We start from the raw sequence: 12,500 nt of genomic DNA, 5'->3' as shown, positions 1-12,500 counted from the left end.
GGCGCCCCGGCACTTTCTGTGGCATTGATGCTCGGTTTCAAAGACAAACGTGCGCAGGGCCAGGGGACCGCGGATGACTGCTCGTGCTGGCCTCGTTGGGCGGCATTGATGGTCGGTTGCAAAGAAAATGCGCGATTGCTCGTGTCGGGGACTGGCAAGCCAAGGCCAAGCGAGCCATGGCAACGCGGATGATGGCTCCAGCTGGCGCCCCGGCACTTTCTGTGGCATTGATGCTCGGTTTCAAAGACAAACGTGCGCAGGGCCAGGGGACCGCGGATGACTGCTCGTGCTGGCCCCGTTGGGCGGCATTGATGGTCGGTTGCAAAGAAAATGCGCGATTGCTCCTGTCGGGGCCTGGCAAGCCAAGGCCAAGCGAGCCATGGCAACGCGGATGATGGCTCCAGCTGGCGCCCCGGCACTTTCTGTGGCATTGATGCTCGGTTTCAAAGACAAACGTGCGCAGGGCCAGGGGACCGCGGATGACTGCTCGTGCTGGCCCCGTTGGGCGGCATTGATGGTGTCTTGCAGAGAGCATGTGCGATTGCAAGTGTCGGCCGGGTTTGGGTTCCCTTGGGCTTTCGGGCGCCTTGGACGCAGTCTTGCGAAGACCATGGGCACAAGGCCCCGTCCTGGCCCCTTGTTCGATTCGCTCTCGTCTTGCGCTTGCTTCCAAGGTCCTCCATGACCTTCCCCATGGCCTTGCTAGATCCCCCCCATGACGCATGACCTCTGTCCGTTGATTGGTTTTGAGTGCACACCATGCCCGGCTTGGCACCGTGTTGTCGCGTGAGTGGCATTTGGATCGTGCATGGTGGTGGGCTACCTGCCAATGCGCACAAGCCTTGCACACTAGCCTTGCGCACGAGCCTTGCACAAAAGCCTTGGACACAAGCCTTGCGCACAAGCCATGCATACAAGCCTTGCTCACAAGCCTTGGGCACTGGCCCATCGCACTAGCATTGCACACAAGCCTTGCGAACTAGCCTTGGGCACGAGCCTTGCGCACTAGCCTTGGGCACTAGCCTTGCACACAACCCTTGGGCACTAGCCTTGCGCACCAGCCTTGCCCACAAGCCTTGCACAGCAGCCTTGCACACTAGCCTTGCATACAAGCCTTGCACACTAGCCTTGCACCCAGGCCTTGCTCACTAGCCTTGGGCACTAGCCTTGCGCACTAGCCTTGGGCACTAGCCTTGCACACAGACCTTGGGCACGCAGGCCTTGCACGCTAGGCATGCTTGGGCAAGCAGCTCCCGCAACAAGTCGGCGGGTGTAGGCATGGTTGGGCGCAGATCCCGCATCGTCTCGTCGCGTCTGGGCGCAAACCCGTCGCGTCTCGTTGCGTCTTCAGAAGTCGTCGCTAACAGCACCTTTGGTTGCCACTGGTGGTTAGGCGGGTTGGTTGCGCAAACCCTATAGGAGGGTGGCATGCTGCGGGGCGCTGGAATGCGCAGGTTTAGGGCGTTTTTGCCCGGATAGGCACTGGAATGTGCTGGTTTTGGGCGTTTTTGCCTGGACAGGCTAAGGAATGGGCATGCTTTGGGCGTTTTTGCCCGGATAGGCACTGGAATGGGCTGGTTTTGGGCGTTTTTGCCTGGATAGGCTAAGGAATGGGGCATGCTTTGGGCGTTTTTGCCCGGGCAGGCACTGGAATGCCTGGCCTTGGCTGGGCATTGCTGGGTTGGGCTCCCTTGGCCTTTCAGGCGCCTTGGATGCTGTCTTGTGAAGACCATGGGCACAAGGCCATGGCATATAGTGAGGAATGGACCACGGTTGCCAAGGTTGCGCAAGTTTTGGGCATTTTTTGCCCGGATATGCCCAAGTATGCCCCGATAGGCCCGTTACGCCCCGGTATGAACGCGTATGCCCGGATAGACTCGGTATGCCTTGGGATACATGCGAATGCCCCGATAGGCTTGGTACGCCCCGATATGCGCACGTGTGCCCCAGTAGGGCTCGGTATGCCCCGGTATGTACGCGTGTGCCCTGATAGGCCCGGTATGCCCCGATATGCACACGTGTGCCCCAATAGGGGTCGGTATGCCCCGGTAGGTACGCGTGTGCCCCGTAGTGCACGTTTCGCAGAACTCCCCGCATGTCCCGCCCCTATATGTAATACTTACTTACTTACTTACTTTCTTTCTTGCTTGCTTGCAATGGTTGGGAGTGCCCGGCATGCCCCGCTGCAGAGACCAAGGGCGCAATGACTTGGCACCGCGGATGCCGGGACTCCGGCACTTCCCGTGGCACTGATGGTTGGTTCCAAAGACAAAAGGCCGTGCAAGGCCACCGCACCGCTGATGATTCTGCTCGTGCTGGCGCCGTTGTGTGGCCAAAGAACATGCGCGAATGCTCGTGTCGGAAGGGTTGGTGTCCTGGCCCCGTCGGGTGTCACGAATGCTCGGTTGCGAAGACCATGGGACCAAAGCCATGGCACGTCGGATGATGGCTCCAGCTGGAGCCCGGGCACTTTCTGTGGCATTGATGCTCGGTTTCAAAGACAAACGTGCGCAGGGCCAGGGGACCGCGGATGACTGCTCGTGCTGGCCTCGTTGGGCGGCATTGATGGTCGGTTGCAAAGAAAATGCGCGATTGCTCGTGTCGGGGACTGGCAAGCCAAGGCCAAGCGAGCCATGGCAACGCGGATGATGGCTCCAGCTGGCGCCCCGGCACTTTCTGTGGCATTGATGCTCGGTTTCAAAGACAAACGTGCGCAGGGCCAGGGGACCGCGGATGACTGCTCGTGCTGGCCTCGTTGGGCAGCATTGATGGTCGGTTGCAAAGAAAATGCGCGATTGCTCCTGTCGGGGACTGGCAAGCCAAGGCCAAGCGAGCCATGGCAACGCGGATGATGGCTCCAGCTGGCGCCCCGGCACTTTCTGTGGCATTGATGCTCGGTTTCAAAGACAAACGTGCGCAGGACCAGGGGACCGCGGATGACTGCTCGTGCTGGCCTCGTTGGGCGGCATTGATGGTCGGTTGCAAAGAAAATGGGCGATTGCTCGTGTCGGGGACTGGCAAGCCAAGGCCAAGCGAGCCATGGCAACGCGGATGATGGCTCCAGCTGGCGCCCCGGCACTTTCTGTGGCATTGATGCTCGGTTTCAAAGACAAACGTGCGCAGGGCCAGGGGACCGCGGATGACTGCTCGTGCTGGCCCCGTTGGGCAGCATTGATGGTGTTTTGCTGAGAGCATGTGCGATTGCAAGTGTCGGCCGGGTTTGGGTTCCCTTGGGCTTTCGGGCGCCTTGGACGCAGTCTTGCGAAGACCATGGGCACAAGGCCCCGTCCTGGCCCCTTGTTCGATTCGCTCTCGTCTTGCGCTTGCTTCCAAGGTCCTCCATGACCTTCCCCATGGCCTTGCTAGATCCCCCCCATGACGCATGACCTCTGTCCGTTGATTGGTTTTGAGTGCACACCATGCCCGGCTTGGCACCGTGTTGTCGCGTGAGTGGCATTTGGATCGTGCATGGTGGTGGGCTACCTGCCAATGCGCACAAGCCTTGCACACTAGCCTTGCGCACGAGCCTTGCACAAAAGCCTTGGACACAAGCCTTGCGCACAAGCCATGCATACAAGCCTTGCTCACAAGCCTTGGGCACTGGCCCATCGCACTAGCCTTGCACACAAGCCTTGCGAACTAGCCTTGGGCACGAGCCTTGCGCACTAGCCTTGGGCACTAGCCTTGCACACAACCCTTGGGCACTAGCCTTGCGCACCAGCCTTGCCCACAAGCCTTGCACAGCAGCCTTGCACACTAGCCTTGCATACAAGCCTTGCACACTAGCCTTGCACCCAGGCCTTGCTCACTAGCCTTGGGCACTAGCCTTGCGGACTAGCCTTGGGCACTAGCCTTGCACACAGACCTTGGGCACGCAGGCCTTGCACGCTAGGCATGCTTGGGCAAGCAGCTCCCGCAACAAGTCGGCGGGTGTAGGCATGGTTGGGCGCAGATCCCGCATCGTCTCGTCGCGTCTGGGCGCAAACCCGTCGCGTCTCGTTGCGTCTTCAGAAGTCGTCGCTAACAGCACCTTTGGTTGCCACTGGTGGTTAGGCGGGTTGGTTGCGCAAACCCTATAGGAGGGTGGCATGCTGCGGGGCGCTGGAATGCGCAGGTTTAGGGCGTTTTTGCCCGGATAGGCACTGGAATGTGCTGGTTTTGGGCGTTTTTGCCTGGACAGGCTAAGGAATGGGCATGCTTTGGGCGTTTTTGCCCGGATAGGCACTGGAATGGGCTGGTTTTGGGCGTTTTTGCCTGGATAGGCTAAGGAATGGGGCATGCTTTGGGCGTTTTTGCCCGGGCAGGCACTGGAATGCCTGGCCTTGGCTGGGCATTGCTGGGTTGGGCTCCCTTGGCCTTTCAGGCGCCTTGGATGCTGTCTTGTGAAGACCATGGGCACAAGGCCATGGCATATAGTGAGGAATGGACCACGGTTGCCAAGGTTGCGCAAGTTTTGGGCATTTTTTGCCCGGATATGCCCAAGTATGCCCCGATAGGCCCGTTACGCCCCGGTATGAACGCGTATGCCCGGATAGACTCGGTATGCCTTGGGATACATGCGAATGCCCCGATAGGCTTGGTACGCCCCGATATGCGCACGTGTGCCCCAGTAGGGCTCGGTATGCCCCGGTATGTACGCGTGTGCCCTGATAGGCCCGGTATGCCCCGATATGCACACGTGTGCCCCAATAGGGGTCTGTATGCCCCGGTAGGTACGCGTGTGCCCCGTAGTGCACGTTTCGCAGAACTCCCCGCATGTCCCGCCCCTATATGTAATACTTACTTACTTACTTAGTTTCTTTCTTGCTTGCTTGCAATGGTTGGGAGTGCCCGGCATGCCCCGCTGCAGAGACCAAGGGCGCAATGACTTGGCACCGCGGATGCCGGGACTCCGGCACTTCCCGTGGCACTGATGGTTGGTTCCAAAGACAAAAGGCCGTGCAAGGCCACCGCACCGCTGATGATTTTGCTCGTGCTGGCGCCGTTGTGTGGCCAAAGAACATGCGCGAATGCTCGTGTCGGAAGGGTTGGTGTCCTGGCCCCGTCGGGTGTCACGAATGCTCGGTTGCGAAGACCATGGGACCAAAGCCATGGCACGTCGGATGATGGCTCCAGCTGGAGCCCGGGCACTTTCTGTGGCATTGATGCTCGGTTTCAAAGACAAACGTGCGCAGGGCCAGGGGACCGCGGATGACTGCTCGTGCTGGCCTCGTTGGGCGGCATTGATGGTCGGTTGCAAAGAAAATGCGCGATTGCTCGTGTCGGGGACTGGCAAGCCAAGGCCAAGCGAGCCATGGCAACGCGGATGATGGCTCCAGCTGGCGCCCCGGCACTTTCTGTGGCATTGATGCTCGGTTTCAAAGACAAACGTGCGCAGGGCCAGGGGACCGCGGATGACTGCTCGTGCTGGCCCCGTTGGGCGGCATTGATGGTCGGTTGCAAAGAAAATGCGCGATTGCTCCTGTCGGGGCCTGGCAAGCCAAGGCCAAGCGAGCCATGGCAACGCGGATGATGGCTCCAGCTGGCGCCCCGGCACTTTCTGTGGCATTGATGCTCGGTTTCAAAGACAAACGTGCGCAGGGCCAGGGGACCGCGGATGACTGCTCGTGCTGGCCCCGTTGGGCGGCATTGATGGTGTGTTGCAGAGAGCATGTGCGATTGCAAGTGTCGGCCGGGTTTGGGTTCCCTTGGGCTTTCGGGCGCCTTGGACGCAGTCTTGCGAAGACCATGGGCACAAGGCCCCGTCCTGGCCCCTTGTTCGATTCGCTCTCGTCTTGCGCTTGCTTCCAAGGTCCTCCATGACCTTCCCCATGGCCTTGCTAGATCCCCCCCATGACGCATGACCTCTGTCCGTTGATTGGTTTTGAGTGCACACCATGCCCGGCTTGGCACCGTGTTGTCGCGTGAGTGGCATTTGGATCGTGCATGGTGGTGGGCTACCTGCCAATGCGCACAAGCCTTGCACACTAGCCTTGCGCACGAGCCTTGCACAAAAGCCTTGGACACAAGCCTTGCGCACAAGCCATGCATACAAGCCTTGCTCACAAGCCTTGGGCACTGGCCCATCGCACTAGCCTTGCACACAAGCCTTGCGAACTAGCCTTGGGCACGAGCCTTGCGCACTAGCCTTGGGCACTAGCCTTGCACACAACCCTTGGGCACTAGCCTTGCGCACCAGCCTTGCCCACAAGCCTTGCACAGCAGCCTTGCACACTAGCCTTGCATACAAGCCTTGCACACTAGCCTTGCACCCAGGCCTTGCTCACTAGCCTTGGGCACTAGCCTTGCGCACTAGCCTTGGGCACTAGCCTTGCACACAGACCTTGGGCACGCAGGCCTTGCACGCTAGGCATGCTTGGGCAAGCAGCTCCCGCAACAAGTCGGCGGGTGTAGGCATGGTTGGGCGCAGATCCCGCATCGTCTCGTCGCGTCTGGGCGCAAACCCGTCGCGTCTCGTTGCGTCTTCAGAAGTCGTCGCTAACAGCACCTTTGGTTGCCACTGGTGGTTAGGCGGGTTGGTTGCGCAAACCCTATAGGAGGGTGGCATGCTGCGGGGCGCTGGAATGCGCAGGTTTAGGGCGTTTTTGCCCGGATAGGCACTGGAATGTGCTGGTTTTGGGCGTTTTTGCCTGGACAGGCTAAGGAATGGGCATGCTTTGGGCGTTTTTGCCCGGATAGGCACTGGAATGGGCTGGTTTTGGGCGTTTTTGCCTGGATAGGCTAAGGAATGGGGCATGCTTTGGGCGTTTTTGCCCGGGCAGGCACTGGAATGCCTGGCCTTGGCTGGGCATTGCTGGGTTGGGCTCCCTTGGCCTTTCAGGCGCCTTGGATGCTGTCTTGTGAAGACCATGGGCACAAGGCCATGGCATATAGTGAGGAATGGACCACGGTTGCCAAGGTTGCGCAAGTTTTGGGCATTTTTTGCCCGGATATGCCCAAGTATGCCCCGATAGGCCCGTTACGCCCCGGTATGAACGCGTATGCCCGGATAGACTCGGTATGCCTTGGGATACATGCGAATGCCCCGATAGGCTTGGTACGCCCCGATATGCGCACGTGTGCCCCAGTAGGGCTCGGTATGCCCCGGTATGTACGCGTGTGCCCTGATAGGCCCGGTATGCCCCGATATGCACACGTGTGCCCCAATAGGGGTCGGTATGCCCCGGTAGGTACGCGTGTGCCCCGTAGTGCACGTTTCGCAGAACTCCCCGCATGTCCCGCCCCTATATGTAATACTTACTTACTTACTTACTTTCTTTCTTGCTTGCTTGCAATGGTTGGGAGTGCCCGGCATGCCCCGCTGCAGAGACCAAGGGCGCAATGACTTGGCACCGCGGATGCCGGGACTCCGGCACTTCCCGTGGCACTGATGGTTGGTTCCAAAGACAAAAGGCCGTGCAAGGCCACCGCACCGCTGATGATTCTGCTCGTGCTGGCGCCGTTGTGTGGCCAAAGAACATGCGCGAATGCTCGTGTCGGAAGGGTTGGTGTCCTGGCCCCGTCGGGTGTCACGAATGCTCGGTTGCGAAGACCATGGGACCAAAGCCATGGCACGTCGGATGATGGCTCCAGCTGGAGCCCGGGCACTTTCTGTGGCATTGATGCTCGGTTTCAAAGACAAACGTGCGCAGGGCCAGGGGACCGCGGATGACTGCTCGTGCTGGCCTCGTTGGGCGGCATTGATGGTCGGTTGCAAAGAAAATGCGCGATTGCTCGTGTCGGGGACTGGCAAGCCAAGGCCAAGCGAGCCATGGCAACGCGGATGATGGCTCCAGCTGGCGCCCCGGCACTTTCTGTGGCATTGATGCTCGGTTTCAAAGACAAACGTGCGCAGGGCCAGGGGACCGCGGATGACTGCTCGTGCTGGCCTCGTTGGGCAGCATTGATGGTCGGTTGCAAAGAAAATGCGCGATTGCTCCTGTCGGGGACTGGCAAGCCAAGGCCAAGCGAGCCATGGCAACGCGGATGATGGCTCCAGCTGGCGCCCCGGCACTTTCTGTGGCATTGATGCTCGGTTTCAAAGACAAACGTGCGCAGGACCAGGGGACCGCGGATGACTGCTCGTGCTGGCCTCGTTGGGCGGCATTGATGGTCGGTTGCAAAGAAAATGCGCGATTGCTCGTGTCGGGGACTGGCAAGCCAAGGCCAAGCGAGCCATGGCAACGCGGATGATGGCTCCAGCTGGCGCCCCGGCACTTTCTGTGGCATTGATGCTCGGTTTCAAAGACAAACGTGCGCAGGGCCAGGGGACCGCGGATGACTGCTCGTGCTGGCCCCGTTGGGCAGCATTGATGGTGTTTTGCTGAGAGCATGTGCGATTGCAAGTGTCGGCCGGGTTTGGGTTCCCTTGGGCTTTCGGGCGCCTTGGACGCAGTCTTGCGAAGACCATGGGCACAAGGCCCCGTCCTGGCCCCTTGTTCGATTCGCTCTCGTCTTGCGCTTGCTTCCAAGGTCCTCCATGACCTTCCCCATGGCCTTGCTAGATCCCCCCCATGACGCATGACCTCTGTCCGTTGATTGGTTTTGAGTGCACACCATGCCCGGCTTGGCACCGTGTTGTCGCGTGAGTGGCATTTGGATCGTGCATGGTGGTGGGCTACCTGCCAATGCGCACAAGCCTTGCACACTAGCCTTGCGCACGAGCCTTGCACAAAAGCCTTGGACACAAGCCTTGCGCACAAGCCATGCATACAAGCCTTGCTCACAAGCCTTGGGCACTGGCCCATCGCACTAGCCTTGCACACAAGCCTTGCGAACAAGCCTTGGGCACGAGCCTTGCGCACTAGCCTTGGGCACTAGCCTTGCACACAACCCTTGGGCACTAGCCTTGCGCACCAGCCTTGCCCACAAGCCTTGCACAGCAGCCTTGCACACTAGCCTTGCATACAAGCCTTGCACACTAGCCTTGCACCCAGGCCTTGCTCACTAGCCTTGGGCACTAGCCTTGCGGACTAGCCTTGGGCACTAGCCTTGCACACAGACCTTGGGCACGCAGGCCTTGCACGCTAGGCATGCTTGGGCAAGCAGCTCCCGCAACAAGTCGGCGGGTGTAGGCATGGTTGGGCGCAGATCCCGCATCGTCTCGTCGCGTCTGGGCGCAAACCCGTCGCGTCTCGTTGCGTCTTCAGAAGTCGTCGCTAACAGCACCTTTGGTTGCCACTGGTGGTTAGGCGGGTTGGTTGCGCAAACCCTATAGGAGGGTGGCATGCTGCGGGGCGCTGGAATGCGCAGGTTTAGGGCGTTTTTGCCCGGATAGGCACTGGAATGTGCTGGTTTTGGGCGTTTTTGCCTGGACAGGCTAAGGAATGGGCATGCTTTGGGCGTTTTTGCCCGGATAGGCACTGGAATGGGCTGGTTTTGGGCGTTTTTGCCTGGATAGGCTAAGGAATGGGGCATGCTTTGGGCGTTTTTGCCCGGGCAGGCACTGGAATGCCTGGCCTTGGCTGGGCATTGCTGGGTTGGGCTCCCTTGGCCTTTCAGGCGCCTTGGATGCTGTCTTGTGAAGACCATGGGCACAAGGCCATGGCATATAGTGAGGAATGGACCACGGTTGCCAAGGTTGCGCAAGTTTTGGGCATTTTTTGCCCGGATATGCCCAAGTATGCCCCGATAGGCCCGTTACGCCCCGGTATGAACGCGTATGCCCGGATAGACTCGGTATGCCTTGGGATACATGCGAATGCCCCGATAGGCTTGGTACGCCCCGATATGCGCACGTGTGCCCCAGTAGGGCTCGGTATGCCCCGGTATGTACGCGTGTGCCCTGATAGGCCCGGTATGCCCCGATATGCACACGTGTGCCCCAATAGGGGTCTGTATGCCCCGGTAGGTACGCGTGTGCCCCGTAGTGCACGTTTCGCAGAACTCCCCGCATGTCCCGCCCCTATATGTAATACTTACTTACTTACTTAGTTTCTTTCTTGCTTGCTTGCAATGGTTGGGAGTGCCCGGCATGCCCCGCTGCAGAGACCAAGGGCGCAATGACTTGGCACCGCGGATGCCGGGACTCCGGCACTTCCCGTGGCACTGATGGTTGGTTCCAAAGACAAAAGGCCGTGCAAGGCCACCGCACCGCTGATGATTTTGCTCGTGCTGGCGCCGTTGTGTGGCCAAAGAACATGCGCGAATGCTCGTGTCGGAAGGGTTGGTGTCCTGGCCCCGTCGGGTGTCACGAATGCTCGGTTGCGAAGACCATGGGACCAAAGCCATGGCACGTCGGATGATGGCTCCAGCTGGAGCCCGGGCACTTTCTGTGGCATTGATGCTCGGTTTCAAAGACAAACGTGCGCAGGGCCAGGGGACCGCGGATGACTGCTCGTGCTGGCCTCGTTGGGCGGCATTGATGGTCGGTTGCAAAGAAAATGCGCGATTGCTCGTGTCGGGGACTGGCAAGCCAAGGCCAAGCGAGCCATGGCAACGCGGATGATGGCTCCAGCTGGCGCCCCGGCACTTTCTGTGGCATTGATGCTCGGTTTCAAAGACAAACGTGCGCAGGGCCAGGGGACCGCGGATGACTGCTCGTGCTGGCCTCGTTGGGCAGCATTGATGGTCGGTTGCAAAGAAAATGCGCGATTGCTCCTGTCGGGGACTGGCAAGCCAAGGCCAAGCGAGCCATGGCAACGCGGATTATGGCTCCAGCTGGCGCCCCGGCACTTTCTGTGGCATTGATGCTCGGTTTCAAAGACAAACGTGCGCAGGGCCAGGGGACCGCGGATGACTGCTCGTGCTGGCCTCGTTGGGCGGCATTGATGGTCGGTTGCAAAGAAAATGCGCGATTGCTCGTGTCGGGGACTGGCAAGCCAAGGCCAAGCGAGCCATGGCAACGCGGATGATGGCTCCAGCTGGCGCCCCGGCACTTTCTGTGGCATTGATGCTCGGTTTCAAAGACAAACGTGCGCAGGACCAGGGGACCGCGGATGACTGCTCGTGCTGGCCTCGTTGGGCGGCATTGATGGTCGGTTGCAAAGAAAATGCGCGATTGCTCGTGTCGGGGACTGGCAAGCCAAGGCCAAGCGAGCCATGGCAACGCGGATGATGGCTCCAGCTGGCGCCCCAGCACTTTCTGTGGCATTGATGCTCGGTTTCAAAGACAAACGTGCGCAGGGCCAGGGGACCGCGGATGACTGCTCGTGCTGGCCCCGTTGGGCGGCATTGATGGTGTGTTGCAGAGAGCATGTGCGATTGCAAGTGTCGGCCGGGTTTGGGTTCCCTTGGGCTTTCGGGCGCCTTGGACGCAGTCTTGCGAAGACCATGGGCACAAGGCCCCGTCCTGGCCCCTTGTTCGATTCGCTCTCGTCTTGCGCTTGCTTCCAAGGTCCTCCATGACCTTCCCCATGGCCTTGCTAGATCCCCCCCATGACGCATGACCTCTGTCCGTTGATTGGTTTTGAGTGCACACCATGCCCGGCTTGGCACCGTGTTGTCGCTTGAGTGGCATTTGGATCGTGCATGGTGGTGGGCTACCTGCCAATGCGCACAAGCCTTGCACACTAGCCTTGCGCACGAGCCTTGCACAAAAGCCTTGGACACAAGCCTTGCGCACAAGCCATGCACACAAGCCTTGCACACAAGCCATGCATACAAGCCTTGCTCACAAGCCTTGGGCACTGGCCCATCGCACTAGCCTTGCACACAAGCCTTGCGCACTAGCCTTGGGCACGAGCCTTGCGCACTACCCTTGGGCACTAGCCTTGCACACAACCCTTGGGCACTAGCCTTGCGCACCAGCCTTGCCCACAAGCCTTGCACACCAGCCTTGCACACTAGCCTTGCGTACAAGCCTTGCACACTAGCCTTGCACACAGGCCTTGCTCACTAGCCTTGGGCACTAGCCTTGCGCACTAGCCTTGGGCACTAGCCTTGCACACAGACCTTGGGCACTAGCCTTGCGCACTAGCCTTGCCCACGAGCCTTGCACACTAGCCTTGCACGCAGGCCTCGCAAGCTAGGCATGCTTGGGCGAGCAGCTCCCGCAGCAAGTCGGCGGGTGTAGGCATGGCTGGGCGCAGATCCCGCACGTCCCGTCGCGTCTGGGCGCAAACCCGTCGCGTCTCGTTGCGTCTTCAGAAGTCGTCGCTAACAGCACCTTTGGTTGCCACTGGTGGTTAGGCGGGTTGGTTGCGCAAACCCTATAGGAGGGTGGTATGCTGCGGGGCGCTGGAATGCGCAGGTTTAGGGCGTTTTTGCCCGGATAGGCACTGGAATGTGCTGGTTTTGGGCGTTTTTGCCTGGATAGGCTAAGGAATGGGCATGCTTTGGGCGTTTTTGCCCGGATAGGCACTGGAATGGGCTGGTTTAGGGCGTTTTTGCCTGGATAGGCTAAGGAATGGGGCATGCTTTGGGCGTTTTTGCCCGGGTAGGCACTGGAATGCCTGGCCTTGGCTGGGCATTGCTGGGTTGGGCTCCCTTGGCCTTTCAGGCCTCTTGGATGCTGTCTTGTGAAGACCATGGGCACAAGGCCATGGCATATAGTGGGGAATGGACCATGGTTGCCAAGGTTA

The sequence above is a fragment of the Tasmannia lanceolata genome, unplaced genomic scaffold, assembly GCF_043159265.1.
Source record: "Tasmannia lanceolata isolate RefF3 unplaced genomic scaffold, GAP_Taslan_0.1 ptg000443l, whole genome shotgun sequence".
NCBI lineage: Eukaryota > Viridiplantae > Streptophyta > Magnoliopsida > Canellales > Winteraceae > Tasmannia > Tasmannia lanceolata.
This window is presented reverse-complemented; position numbering follows the sequence as displayed.